The sequence below is a fragment of the Podarcis gaigeae genome (assembly GCF_964106915.1).
Source record: "Podarcis gaigeae genome assembly, chromosome: 7".
Classification (NCBI taxonomy): domain Eukaryota; kingdom Metazoa; phylum Chordata; class Lepidosauria; order Squamata; family Lacertidae; genus Podarcis; species Podarcis gaigeae.
Window position 1 is genome coordinate 57,362,879 of NC_139683.1, and position 15,531 is coordinate 57,378,409.

The 15,531-nt window shown below is 42.1% G+C and overlaps 1 protein-coding gene across 5 annotated transcripts in view; it reads left to right on the top strand.

Moving 5' to 3' along the window:
• Positions 1 to 3,305: 3,305 nt before the first annotated feature.
• KCNG2 (potassium voltage-gated channel modifier subfamily G member 2) overlaps positions 3,306 to 15,531 on the top strand; it is a 51,892-nt gene continuing 39,666 nt past the window's right edge. The window contains exons 1-3 of one of the 5 annotated variants that reach the window (XM_083746963.1): positions 3,396 to 3,788; positions 4,079 to 4,284; positions 4,462 to 4,506. The gene's annotated coding sequence lies outside the window, so the exon portion shown is untranslated. Of the gene's footprint in view, positions 3,789 to 4,078; positions 4,285 to 4,461; positions 4,743 to 15,531 lie in introns of those variants that run through there. The other 4 variants (XM_083746961.1, XM_083746959.1, XM_083746960.1 and 1 more) reach the window with 4 other exon arrangements.

The window sequence follows — 15,531 nt, forward strand, 5'->3', positions numbered from 1 at the left end:
TAGATGATATATGACACCTGCAAAGTTAAATCAAATATTTGGATTAGATACTTTTATGTGCTAGAAATGTAATGCTTGACAGGCAGGCTTTTATTCTGTTTTGTGTAGGTGTTCTTTGATACAATTATGATGGTTTCAAGTGGTTAATGTGACTGCTATTTATGTATTTATTACCTAAAATTGTGCTTCATTTTTTTTTAAAAAAAGAAGCCTCCACCTGCAGGGTTACAGTCTAAAAGTAAAAGTAAGACACTTTAATGAGGAAAAAGGAAGGTCAATTGGGGAAAGGCCGGATGAACAGATGTTTCCTGAGGTAAAGGTAAAGGTAAAGGGACCCCTGACCATTAGGTCCAGTCGTGACCGACTCTGGGGTTGCGGCAGTCATCTCGCTTTACTGGCCAAGAGAGCCGGCGTACAGCTTCTGGGTCATGTGGCCAGCATGACTAAGCCGCTTCTGGTGAACCAGAGCAGCGCACGGAAATGCCATTTACCTTCCCGCCAGAGCGGTACCTATTTATCTACTTGTACTTTGACGTGCTTTTGAACTGCTAGGTGGGCAGGAGCAGGGACCAAGCAAGAGGAGCTCACCCTGTCGCGGGGATTCGAACTGCCAACCTTCTGATCGGCAAGTCCTAGGCACTGTGATTTAACCTACAGCGCCACCCATGTCCCTGTTTCTGAGGTGTTGTTTAGTTGTTTAGTCGTGTCCGACTCTTCGTGACCCCATGGACCAGAGCACGCCAGGCACCTCTGTCTTCCACTGCCTCCCGCAGTTTAGTCAAACTCAGGCTAGTGGCTTCAAGAACACTATCCAACCATCTCATCCTCTGTCGTCCCCTTCTCCTTGTGCCCTCCATCTTTCCCAACATCAGGGTCTTTTCCAGGGAGTCTTCCCTTCTCATGAGGTTTCCTGAGGTATGCAGAGGTAAAAAAAATTAAAAAGAGGAATAGAATCTGATGCCTCTCAGGGCTGCAAGGACATTCCAGGGCTAGAAAGCAGCAAGGGAAAAGGGATAAAAGGAGAGGAAATACAGTAATCTTAGACTTAGCTAGAAGATTGTTACATATAAAGAGTCTGGGCTTAAAGATAAAGAGCAGGAGTGGGCAATATTTTTGCTGCCAGGGGTCTGCATGCTGGCAGACAGAGGCTACTTGGATATACCTAATTCAAAATAAAGACCAACAGGATTCAAATTTCACCATGGCTACCTCAGGTTTTACAGTCTACTTAGAAGTAAGTCCTAATGAGTTTGATGGTTACTCTCAAATATATACACAGAAGGGGTTTGGAAGTACAGTGGTACCTCGTGTTACATACGCTTCAGGTTACATACGCCTCAAGTTACAGACTCCGCTAACCCAGAAATAGTACCTCGGGTTAAGAACTTTGCTTCAGGATGAGAACAGAAATCGTGCAGCAGCAGGAGGCCCCATTAGCTAAAGTGGTGCTTCAGGTTAAGAACAGTTTCAGGTTAAGAATGGACCTCCGAAACGAATTAAGTACTTAACGTGAGGTACCACTGTACGAAAGTTTATTACAGCAACTATTCTAGGAAGCATACAGTAAAAGTAATTCCTTTCTTTAGTACAGACAGCACATACGCAATGCTATCCATTTGTTCTCAGTCAGATGGTATGTGTGTGGAGAGGAAACTTATTTTCCCCAAGCCATAACACTGGGGATAAAGTAAACTCTCATCAACTCTGATGAGATGGAAGAATAAGGCCACATAAAATGAAGCTTCCCCACCTGTGATATAGAGCAGTATGGTAGGCAGTAGGTAGAAGCAACTTAAACTGAAGATGAATTACCAAGGGAGTTCAGAGGGGAGGAGAGTATAAATATTTGAATGAGCAGCAGAAAATATCAACCAAGCAAGAGCATTTTAAGACAGTGGCTTAAGAGTAGAAACAGGAAGACCTAAATGTAGAATGTTCTAATAAGCAGTGAAGGAAATAACAAGAAATTGAACTAAACTTGCAGTAGTGGCTCTAGAATAAAGAGAGGAAATTCTCAATATATTTACCAACTGAAAACAGCAAGACTTGCTTGACAAGACTATGGGCAAAAGAAGGTAAGATTCCAAACCTGAGAACAATAAGCAGCCCTTATGGTATCATCAAGAACAGGCTGAGATACAGGAGAAAGAGAAGATTTTTAAAAGCCAGACAGTGGGAATAAATACTGCTGAAATTTGATGTTTCCGTACTGATTTTAATTACTGTATGTTGAAGGTAATAACTTGTAAGTAATTTTGCAAGTTATTACTAACGTGGCTGCAAAAATTGTGTTGGCAGGAAATGTGATTCATCCCTACATTATAGAAAGGCTTTTCAAGGTTTTAGAAATCGCACAAATGGACGAGCTAATGGATATGGTTCACCAGAGCAACGGGGGGAGTTGTTCCTGTTGAATGGTACAAAAAGCTGACTCCTTTTAGCTAGAACTGGAATGCCAATTGTAATACCTCGAAAGGTCATAGGCACCTACTTAGCATTTCATAAACGATTGAAAAACACGCAGACCCAATCTCTTGCATGTTAGATAATGCCCTGCAACCGCTTGAACTCTCAGAGGAATGTGTCTCACAGCAGCACGAACTCTCCAGGTATGTTGTATAAGCTGACTTTGAGAGTGGTGGGAAAGCAGGTGAGAGAGCTGCAGAGCCTGGGGCCACTGCGCTTGTGACACGAAGGCGAGAACATAACGGCATCAAGTGAGACTAATTGTTTTATTCAGTCTCTTATGAAAGAAAAGTCTATTTAAAATCTGCAGACCTATTTCTCTGGTAGCTAACATGTTAGTGTTGTAACCTGAGATCATGTGAGAAGTACTGGGTTGCAAAATCTCCCATTTTGAAGTGTCTTTTCTCCCAAACTCAATGAATGTGTAAAAGAAACTCTCCTGAAGGGAGAGTAAACAGTCTGGAGGTATGCAGGTGGGGGGGGGAGAGACCTTTGCTTTTAGATCAGCTTGGATCATTTTCATATTTTGTAAGATGCTAAGCCTATGCTGGACATCGTATGAATATTTGGGACCCGTTTCATTTGATGTTTTCTGCTTTATTTCAATGAGTTCTGCCAGTAAAAGTTTGAATATTTTTATGGGTGTGGACAATGAGGAGCGTTTCTTATGCTTAATATCTGCAACACGTTGAGTGCTCGTCCAGAAAAGTTGAGACCCTCCAGTGCGAGGCTCACGAGGCGCTTTCCTTCTCGTTGCTTAGGACTTCGTAGCAGCGGGGGAACGGCCAAAAAAGCCGCCCGCTTTCCCGCCCTCGCCGGCCTCCTGGGGCGCACGCAACGCTCGCGCCCTCCGCAGCCCGCCCAAACGCGTGCCAATGCCGGGCGAGGCGCCCCTCCGGGAAGCGCGACGTAGGCGCCGCTCCTGCACCCGACGGCCTTTTCTGCGGGGCTTCTAGCGGCAAGCGAGTGTGCGCGCAGAAGGCGGCGCCTGAGGCGAGGTGGCGCGGGGCGGCGTCCTGCGCTCCCGCCCCGTTTCTGGGCTGCCTCCTCCGAGCCGGCAGGGCGGCTTCCTGCTATTAGTGCCCGGACGGGATTGGGGAAGCACCTGCAGCGCGCCGCCGAGAGGGTGCAGCTTGCCGGGGCTTGAAGCGTCGCAAGGAGCCTGGGCTGGGGAGCGCGCAGCCTCGTCCCTTCTTTCCTATCCATCCGCGGGGCAAAAGGAGAGAGAGGGGGAAGTCCGCTTTTGGTTGCTGCCGGAGCTTGGCGAGCGGCTTCGCAGCGCGAGGGAAGGAGCTAAGCGGGAGAGTTGCTGGAAAGTGGAGGTGAGCGAGCCAAGGAGCCGGCGCCGAGGCGTGCGGGAAGTTTGGGTAGGAGCTGCGAATTGGCCAGATCCGTTAAAAAAGGGCTCCGCGCGCAGCCCGAGCCTTGCGGCGTGATTCCTCGGGTGCAAGTCCCGCTTGTTCCCGGCGAAGACCTCGTAGCATTGCAGCCTTAAAGCGCGAGGATAGCGCCGTAGCTTAGCTAAAGGGGCTAGATATGTGCATGAGATCCGGTCCAACAAGAATTTCAAAGAGAGAACCAGTTCCAGCATCTAAACGCCTCCTTTTTTTAGGTTACCAAGATTCTAAGGAAACCCCAAGTGCTCTCTTCCTTCTTGCCGGATGCAAGGAACTGGGTGGCGTAGATTGTCTGTAAAGCCGTTGGCAGGGACTTTCTCTGCTATTTTTCCTCTTGAACTCCTCAGATTCCTGCTGAAATGGAATGCTGTGGTGCATCGCCTGTTATCAGCCTAATGGTTCATCACATGTAATAAGTCGAGTGAGTCTCCTTTCTTTCTTCTCAATGCCTGGCCTCCGTTCCTCGTTAGGCAGGAAGAAAGCAAACTTCAGGAGCTGCTATAGTTGGTATTTTGCATTCTGACTTAATAAACAAGGGCATAAAACAAAAGAGAACCAAAAAGTGAGATTGCTTACTTTGCCTTTTTTTCCTCCAAAGTCCAGACCTCACTTTACTCAAAATCTGCTCAGTGGCAGGACCAAGGTGTGTATGGTTTAGAATAGATCATCGTGTCTTGCATGGTATGTTTAGGGTGGTCTTGAATTCGTATGGGACGGGGTGGTGACTTGTAGTTTCTGTGACCCAGAGCCAAGCTGCTGTCAGGTTCTCATTACCTCCTTCATCCATAAGATAAATTATTGGTACTAGTAACTGCCCGCATGGGAAATGGCACCCACTTTACCCCCATATGAAAGTAGGTTTTCCTGGAACTGTGATAGGTAAATAAATTTAAATATAATTTATAAGTGTGATATGCATCAAAGATTAGTTTTTTTAAAAAAGGTTGCATGATGAAAAATTAGTGGATTTTGTTTTTAGAAGGAGAACGCTATGTGTGTAAGCTATAATTGATCATCACTGTTTTGGCTTTCAGATAATTGGGCTTAGTTGTCATCATAGTGCCTTTTTATTTTCCTAAAGTGAATCTGCCTCTGCATTTTATAATGTATGGATGAACATGGATGAACCAAGTGACCCTTAAGAATAAAACTTCACTTTTATCAAATTCAGTCATCCTTAGAACGGAAGAGCTCAGTATGTTTTTCAACAAGGGGTTATGGTGTTTTCACTTAAAAACTAGATGCCAAAATACTGTGCATATTATGCTTAGTATTTATAGAATATACTTTCTGGTTGCATGCACTGTGTTCACTGTACTGTGTGTAACAATATAATTTAAGATTTCATCTCTGTCGGGAATCTAATGCTTGTAGTTTAGCTCCCTTGTGTCCATTGTTTAAGGTCTCATTTGAAATTTAAGTGACAAAGAGGACTTGGACTTGTTTTGTTTGAGAAAGCCTTGTAAATGGTAAGAGCTAATCTTTCAAGAGCTGAAAGCATAAAGTCAGCTGCTTATTTATATTCAGGATAAACTTGTTTCAGTTATTCTGTACATTGGTGTATGTGTACATGAGACACAGTCCTTTTTTTGTCTTGGTCAAGCCCAGGTAAAGTTAAGGGAGACCTTAACTTGGTTTATGTCTTAGAGCAGCTTCTTAGAATTGTTCCCTGCATGAGGTTGCCACCTGCAGAGGCAAGCAGTGTCATTATGACATATATATAGTTGCATGCCACCCCAAACTCTTGAGTGGTGCAATATTCCAAGTTCTAGGTGCTTACACAGGGATCATGTTTCCTTCAGAATGAGGGTCAGTGGAGATGGTCTCTTTATGATACACGGTTTTTTACACATACAGTGGTACCTCGGATTGCAGACACTTCAGGTTACAGATGCTTCAGGTTACAGACTCCACTAACCCAGAAATAGTACCTCGGGTTAAGAACTTTACTTCAGGATGAGAACAGAAATAGTGTGGCGGCAGTGGGAGGCCCCATTAGCTAAAGTGGTACCTCAGGTTAAGAACAGTTTCAGGTTAAGAACGGACCTCCAGAATGAATTAAGTTATTAACGTGAGGTACCACTTTATATACAACCTGTGATGGGGAGGATCACAGCATTAACACCCCAAGAGGGCCTTGCTGCCCCCATAGTCACAGCCTTGCTTTCAAACAGAAATCAAACATCTCTCTGGCTTTCCAGCTTGTTGTCCCCACCCCCTTCTAGCTCCTATCACTCAACTCTCCACTGTGGCCTTATGTCTTTCTAACTACCAACAAGTTGAGGGAGGGAGGGAGGGGGCTCACCTATTTGCCCTCTGGTGCTGAGCCACTTCCTTTGTTAATGGCCTATTTCCCAGGCTATATACCCTCACCAGGAATTTCAATCCTTGCTTATATTGTAACTTTTGCTGGATCCAGAGATTAGAAGGGTTGCCGGCATACAGCCTACTTCCCTCATCCCAAACTCATACCACTATCATAAAAAAGGGATCCTGGCTGCTCAGTTCTATGCAGGTCTACTCAGAAGTAACGTGCATAGGGCTAAGTAAGGGTGTAAAGGACTGCAGCATAAGTTTGCCTGTTTAATCATTTATGACACATTCTGATTTGACAATGGTGTAACTGGAAATGAGTCTAGACTCAGTTTCGGAGATGAGATTAAAATTAGCTGCGAGAAAGCAATTGACTTCCATCTGACTTCATGGACCATTTTACGCTAAGAGTTTCTCCAAGTGTTTTTCATGCATATCCCCCCCCCCTCCCCGCAAGGCCCCCTTCTATAGCAAGCAATCTTGCTTTGTACCTGCATCTCCATTTTCACGCTCCTTGATGTTTCCACAGACTTTTCTTGTAGAGTATGTCAGATCTCACAAAGAGATATATCCCCTTCTGTAGTATATGGGAGGAAATGTTTTCCATGTTATGATACAAAACATCTTTCATTTGGTAATATCTGTTTATTACCTCAGCCAATGTATTTTCACAGTTGTTGATCAATTGGCAAATGGCATTTTCCTTTTATGGAAAGTTATTCAAAATTTATTTATTCATTTTTTTAATTCCCAGTTATCTCCCACTTTCTCCCAAGAAGCCCAGGCCAGTGGGCATAATTTTATTTTATGTTTCTTTTCCCACTGTAGGTTAGGATGAAACATGGTGCCTTGCTCAAAGTGTCACTGAGATCTTCGTGGCTGAGCAGATCCCAGCCTAATCCAATACTTTATGTGCGATCATTCAGACTTCTGGTGACACCACACTAGCTCTCCATTTATGTATTTTATTATTATTCTACAAAGTCCTGAGTACAATTCACAGAGCAATCCTGTACATGTCTACTCAAAAAGAAACTCTGTTAAGTTCAATGAGCCTTCCTCCCAGAATGTGGATACAGGATTTTAGCCAGATCCTGCAGTCCTGTAGCCCCTGATATGATGATCCAGCATCCATAGAAAGCTGCTTCTTCTCCAAGTTTGGAGAGAGAGACCTGATATTAGATGTTCTCTACCTACCGCTGCGGAAACATGCATGGGTCTTTTTCTACTTACATTGGGGTATTCTAAGGACACACCAGGAGGAGGCTTGGATTGAAAAACACAGAACCAAACAAGAGATGAAACCATGCCAGCCCAGGAACTGGCATATTTTATTTCCCTCTTGTTCCCAGTGGGAGGAAAATTGTTAACAGTCCCACCACCAGCACCCACACAATAAACAGAAAAGGATGGTCTCCTGACCTCACTTCCATCCTGCAAGGATGATAAGTCCATTGGATTGCAGTGGTTCAGCTACCTTTGGTAGTTTACCCTTGCACTGTTAATGCATTTTATTTGGTGGAAATGCCAACGAATGACAGCAGAAATGAGAGAACATGCATCAGAATTTACACACACTGTGCCTAATCATGTGGAATGGAAAAACAATTTTATTCAGGTGTTTTTGCGCTTTTTTTTCAATTAGTTTTCTTTTTCATACCAGTACATTTCAGATGAGAAAACATGGAGCTCACAACACCTTGAGACAGAATATTCTCACTTGATATGTTTTGTATCAAGAATGAGCTTTTCATTACTTTTTTTAAAAAAGGTAAACCTTTCATTTTTCAGAACTGAATATGGCTTAAAAATTGGAATGCAGTAAAATATAAGATTGAAAGACTGCATCAAATAAACAAACAAACATGTAATATAATTTAAAATATAACAGCAACGGGAACACAGTGGTATTGTCCCTCCCCCCAAAAAAGTTAACAATACTTTAGAATGGGGGTGGATAACTTGTTGTCCTCAAGACTCCCATTCCCATCAGTCCCAGCCAACATGGCCAATGGTCAGCGATGATGGGAGTTGTAGTCCGATAACATCTGGAGGGCCACAGGTTTCCTGCCCCTATTTACAAGGTAAGTGGAATGATGAGAGGGAAATAATTACTTTCACGCAAGATCAAGGAATTAGTTTTTCTTTGTGTCTCATATAATATTTGAAGATGGGCATTTAGACTGTAATTCTATAATCTTGGAGTAAGCTCACTGAAAACGAGGATTGCTTCTGACTAGATGATGTAGGATTGTTCTGACATAAAATCCCAGTTCATCCTTGATTGTTGTCTCAGGGTCTTCTTATATTGCCTAGTTTCTTGAGGTCCCTGGAGTGAGGGTAGATGTAATAATTGGCAGTTTTTGTGGTGCGTTCCAGATAGCATTGTCCTGTAGCAGGTCTGTATTTTCGCAGCATCCAGCCCACAGTATTGAGCTCCTGCAAAGGTGCAATTTTGTTCGTTGGCTCACCCATTGCCTCAGTGAGCAATGTAGGAGTAATGGGGACATTATTGGTTAGTGCCTATAGCATCAGTTGAGGATAGTCGCTTTTCAGCTACAACAGCTCTCACAGCAAATTAAAAAGGAGAAAAATAATATTCTTGCATTAATTAACATTAGCATTTGTTAACATTAGTGTTATTTGCAAACCTAACCAAGATATAGAATAGAAAAGATTGAACAGTCAGGTGGTATCTCTGTCCTTCTGGCTCCTCCAGAAGGGTGTTGAACTCAGGAAGCCAACTGCAATCTCTTCAAGAGTCTCAGCCTGCTGCTTTTTTTGCACACATTAATTAACTTAAATATTAATTAGCTTAAATATATGCAGTCTTAAAATAGATCATTGCTTGCAATTGCCAATGCAGTTTTAGGCATGTCTATTCATTGGTGAGTCCCAGATATGTGTGTGTAGGACTGGAGTCTTAAGAATATAGTCCTGTGCATCTTTACCTAGCAGCAAGTCCCATTGAACTTAAGTGGGGCTTACTTCTGAGTAGAACTACACAGGATTCTGCTGCATCTAGAGTGTGCTGCTTCTTACTGGAAAATTGAGTGCAGGTTAAAAAGGTGACAGCCCCAAAGAGAAAGGAACCCACTTTTTAATGTTTGAGTATGACATAATGGGTTTAGAAAATTAATGAGAGCTGCCTGATGGAAATAATAAGAGTAATATCCAGATGGCAGGCTTGATCTGCTCTCGGTTTACTGTTTGCTGAATGGGAGGACAATCGGGTACTTTGAAAAACAATTTTGTTTGCTTTTGTTTTATTTCCTGTATTATTCTTGTCATTGAGCCTGTCCTTGCCCTGTCATCGTGGCCATTCTCAGTGTTGATTTATGGGAAACTAGTATCAAGTTATATTGATTTAAATCAGGGGAGTTTAAGTTATTGACTTAAACCCCAAAGAAAATGGGACAGTTTAAAGTTCTGATTGAAATCAAGTTTCCAGATTTCTGATTTATATTTCTGTACTGAGTAGGGCATCCTAATGTGTACATATTGCTTGCCATAACAAGTAAAACATATCTGCTTGCAACTAAATAGAGATGTTATATTATCCACTACAGAATGTTTATATCTGCAGAATTTATGTATTTGCACTACAGAATTTATATCTGCATCATGTAGCAACTTGATAGAATTTTAAAAGTAAAAAAAAAAATCTGATCTAGCGTGTTTTAAAGAGATTTATTTGTTTTTAAATTGTTGTTTATTTATCATTGAAGATTTATTTTTGTTCACCCTGGCTAGTGGAGGAGGAAGACACAGCTTGCTGTAAATCAGGATAAACAGTGGATCTGTTACTATAAAGGACGTCTTTATTTATTAATTTTTGTCATTTGTATCTCAAGAGTTGCCCCAGTAATCTGTGAACCACTATGGAGCAGGTATGAATCTTTTATGTTCTTCCTGTCCAGCAGTATCTACAGTACTTGAATCTACATCAGAGAGAAAGAGAACAGATGATCTCCCAAATTCCAACTAAAAAAAGTTCTGCATGTATTCTATTTGTGTGTTTCTTTCTTCTTCTTCTTTTAAGAAATACTTCCAGCTTTTAAGTTAACCTCTCTCCAGTATAAACGGTATAACATATCTCTGGGGTACACTGAGTGTATTAATAGTTTAAGGCTATATAAAGTTTTACACATAAATTGCTGCATATAGTTATGTTTGGTTTACATTTCTGAAGTTTTCTCCACCATCGTAGCATCTAGAGACTTAATTATTTCTGAGGAAAGCTCAGATGGTGGAGAACAAGGCAGTTGCTTCAGAGAAGTGCTGGTACACTATATAGCCATGCACAGGCTGCTACCAATCCCTTGTTATGCAAAGAGAAGAGAACAAAAAATACACATAAAAGGCAACACATTGAGGCTGAACAGATGGCCCCAGGGAGACAATTTAGAGTAGGACCTATCTCATGAGGGTTTTGCCTACACTGGGATTGCAGGACCCTGTACAGCACTAGCCACAATGACTATTCTATTTGCCAAGTGTGGCAGGGAGATTCAACGACAATCAAAGAAACTCATATTTCTTGGCTATACAACCAGAAACAGTATCCATGCCTCTCTTCAGGAGCGTGAGCTAGTCTACAGTTCTCCATGACATATTGTTGTGAACAGGGTTTTTCAACGCTGACAAATATGAAAGATGAGAAAAGAGAAAGCCTTCTTTATATTGATGAGATGAGAGTTTCTTTGTCTCAAATTAGACCTAATATAAATTAGATTACCTGGCAAAAGTAAGCTCACACCTCTCATGGGATTTACATACAGTACTTACCTAAGAGGTTTGTTTATAATTATATTTGGGGAATGATACATGTTCTTTTGTAGCTGTTTGGGTTTATACTTTCTGGGTGTCCCGTGATCATATTATAAAGTAGTTGTGTTCTGTGTTATAAATAAAGCACTTATATGAGTTGTTTGTTTTCCAATGTATTTCTTTCTTATCAATAAAAAAAATGGGGTGACATGAGCAAATTTTTATTCTGAAAGTGTGGCCTAGGAAAAAAAGCTTGAGAACCGCTGGACTGGAGAAGGGGAACCTGTGACCCTCGAGATGTTGGCCCAAGCCAACATAGCTACTGATCAGAGATTTGTAGTCTACAAACATCTTGAGGGTCAGAGTTTCCCAATTCCTGCTGTAGATGTCATTTCCTATATATATTGCTCAATTCTGCATCATCAAGGTCCTGCAACCCTCATGACCTTTTATGCCTAATGCCAATGTTGCAGACTGAAGCATGGCTCTGAACTGAGAAGATTATTTACTTAATGAGGTCATAAATTGAAGTGATATTCAATGGACATTCCCCAGTTGAACATTTTTATTTAAAGTATAGCAATCAAGATGATTGCCTCTGATGACTTTAAATGTTTCTTTGTCCTAGGCTGACCTTTTGAGGAAAGATGCTAATCAGCAATGGGAAAATAATGCTAAAACACAGAACTCCAGAAAATAAATGTTGAGACGGGGCATATGTATCACAAATTCATGTCACTATCTTGTAACAGTTCATCCTTTTGTTTAGGATGACCAAAAATTGCAGTATGTTTCCAGTGTAGTTTGCAAAACTATCTAGCATTGCAATCATTACCAACCAATTTCCTCAAAAAGTTAAGAATACCCAAAGTTGACCCTTCTTAAATTTGATGGACATTACAATTCTTGGCATCAACCAGAGATTTTAGAGTATGACCCCCCCCTCCCCTGACAAATACTACTGCTTCTTAGCAGTTCGAAAGCATGCCTGTGCAAGTGAATAAATAGAGACTGCTGCAACAGCAATGTAAATGGCATTTCCTGCGCTCTGGCTTCTGTCACGGTTCTCCGTGCGCCAGTAGTGGTTTAATCATGCTGGCCACATGACCCGGAAAACTGTCTGTGGACAAACTCAGACTCCCTCGGCCTGAAAGTGAGATGAGCGCCGCAACCCCATAGTCCAGTTGCCTTTGACTGGACTAAACCGTCTAGGGCTCCTTTACCTTTCCTCCCACCTTATTAACAGTACTGTGAGGCTTTTGTGAGGCTGTTCCAGAATAAGTAATCTGATAATTTCTTACCAAAAGTGTAATCAGTATTGCTGAATCATAGAATTGTAGAGTTGGAAGGGACCTCAAAGGTCATCTATTCCAACCCCCTGCAATGCAGGAATCTCAGCTAAAGCACCCATGACAGATGGGCCATCCAACCTTGGCTTTAAAACCTCCAATGAAGGCAAGTCCACAACCTCCTGAGGGAGACTGTTGCGCGTTTTAAGAGCTCTTACTGTCAGAAGGTTCTTCCTGATGTTTACTCAGAATCTCCTTTCTTGTAACTTGAAAACAAGCTTGCTCCATCCTCCGTGTTGACAGCCCTTTAGATATTTGAAGATGGCTATCATATCACCTCTCAGTCTTTTCTTTACCAGGCTAAACATACCCAGTTCCCTCAACCGTTCCTCATAATTCTTGAGGTTTCTAGACCCAGCTTGAGAATTACTCTACTATAGATACCGGTGTATTTGTTGCATTATTGGTTTTTAGTTCCTTAAGAAAATGTTTTATGCTGTACTACAGGATGGTTTCTTTTTAAAATGACGCAATACATGGGGGGGTTGTTTTAAAGAGTTTCATTCTTTTTCTGTTTGGATTTGAAAACTTTTCTAACACCTGTTCTTCCTCTTCTATTTTGTTAATGTTATTAAGAGCAATCTTCTCCAGTTGTAATTGAGCACTGTTGCCATATCATATTCAGAAGGTAGAGTATCTTTTTATGTTGGGGCGGTAGCTGACTTAGAATAGCCCATGAATCCAACATCTGCAGGACTCTCTGGTAGAGACCCCTATTAACCTTGATAGTACTTCTTGACAGATTAGTTTACTGATAAAATAGATCATCCTTCCTTGATGTTGTGCCCATCAGCTGTGGCGGCTGGGCCTGGTGGGAGCTGTATTTCAAAACATCTAGAGGGCACCAGGTTGGGAAAGGCTGTCTTAGTTCACTGGCACAATCATTCTGAGATGCCCTTTCACACTTTGTCAGAACATGTCTCCCTTGACGGAGACAGCTGAAGCAGGAAGAAAGACAACTAGAGCACAAGTAGTTCTCATCTTTCTCTGAAGCTGGCCAATTGCTAAATATATCATTTTTGAAAGACTATGCTGTGGCAGTCGTGGCGGCAAAGTAACTTCCCTTCTTGGCTGCCAATGTGTCTGCAAAGTCTTGTACAGTAGAGCTGTTTTAGTTGGTAAATGAAAGAGAGAGAGCAGACCAAATGTAAACAGAGCAGAGCAGACAACAGCAGCAGCAAAAGACAACACCTCAGAAGAATATGGAAAAATAGGACATTTAACATTGGACATCTTGTTGTTTCACTAAATTTTTATACATTTTTTTTCAGTACCACCTTGAAGCTTTGTCATTGTGTTTGCTTTTTCCAGTTGGTGCGTGACCTGGTATGACCTAGGACTCTTCATCTGAACGTTGAGTCATCATCTGTTTGCTGGAATGAATTTGCTGTTGATGGTGCAGGCAAAATCTTTTGAATTCAGTTCAACTTGGGAGTCCCAAGTTAGGGTGCAGAGTTTGAGTGTTCTTCACCTCAGTTTTGTCCTGTTCATTTGGATCATTTTCAGTCTGCCTCTCCCTAAAGCAGACTCGATTGTGGGGTAGTATGTGACCTGGGTGCTCACTGGAAGGACAGATCGTGAAGCTGAGACTCCAGTACTTTGGCCACCTCATGAGAAGAGAAGACTCCCTGGAAAAGACCCTGATGTTGGGAAAGATGGAGGGCACAAGGAGAAGGGGACGACAGAGGACGAGATCATAGAATCATAGAGTTGGAGGAGACGGCCAGCTTTGCAGTTCAGCTCTGGCTCAAAAAACTACTCTTGCCAACTGTGGCCCTGTCTCCAGCCTTTCCTTTTTGAAGCAGGCTATTGAACAAGCAGACACTATTGAATTGCATCAGGTTTCTAGAACCGTACCAGTTTGATTTAGTAGTCTGGTTATGACACTGAGATACCTGTTATTGCCTTGATGGAGAACCATTTTTGAATTCCAGAATCCAAGCAGAAGAGGGTTCAAGTTAGTTTACAGTAGCAAAATCAACACTTTTGTGGCACCTTACACACTTAACACATTTACTCTGGCATGAACTCTTGTATCAAATTCATCTCCACAAATCAATCAGAGTATCATATTCAATCAAATACAGGACATCTGATCTATTATTTGTTTGTGCTCTGATAATGCAGTAATACTTAACAAGCTGCCCTGGGACTTCTCTTAACTGGCTCACAGCCCACAGGGAGCATATTGCTCTTGTACCTTATGCCTACTTCTGTGACAAGCCATAAACCACACACGGAGTGCAGATCCTGTCTTGAATAATAATGGTATCTTCCTTCTGCCACTGAAGTATGTTATATTACACACACACCCCGAACAGCATATCAAAAAGTATTGGCTCTACTCAGCACAGCCTAGACTTGAGCATGTTCCTTTGGGACCTTGTGAGAGGAACAGATAATGTGTGTGTTTTCTGAAAACTGCCATTCCAAATCTATATAACTTTTACCATCTTCTGAGTCATCAAATGTCTCTAGTTGGCAAGTCATGTGGATGAGCAGAGGTTCTTTGAGTGTTTCATAAGGTTGCCTGTAAAGCTAGTTTTTTAATCTCAGCATTGTCTTTTCAGTTTCCCTCTTTCTCCATTACATGCTCTCTGAAAAGTAGAATATTGGCCATCACTTTTGCAGTGTTGCCTTTCCAGTTTCACTTTGTGATAAAGGTACCGTATTTTTTGCTCTATAAGACTCACTTTTTCCCTCCTAAAAAGTAAGGGGAAATGTGTGTGCGTCTTATGGAGCGAATGCAGGCTGCGCAGCTATCCCAGAAGCCAGAACAGCAAGAGGGATTGCTGCTTTCGCTGCGCAGCGATCCCTCTTGTTCTGGCTTCTGAGATTCAGAATATTTTTTTTCTTGTTTTCCTCCTCCTGCGTCTTATGGTCTGGTGCGTCTTATAGAGCAAAAAATACGGTAATAGTCTAACACAGAGGTTTTCAAACTTTTTGAGTCCACAGTTCTCTTGGCAAACTACATGAAGCCTGCACTCCCCCCCCCCCCAATAAGATTTATATTCCACTTGATTGTCAAGAAAAACTGCAACTTTGGGGTCCGCAAAGCATAGCTAACTAACAATGGGTTGTGGCTTCCTGGGGGCTTCACAGCTCTTCTGTTATCCATATCAGGCAGACACCCCTGTTAACTTGCATACATGGCCTGTGGGTTGGATTCTGCTTGGTCACAAGTTGCAGAAGTCTGTTAAAAAACCATTGCAGGGCAGAGGCTTAATGACCTGGTT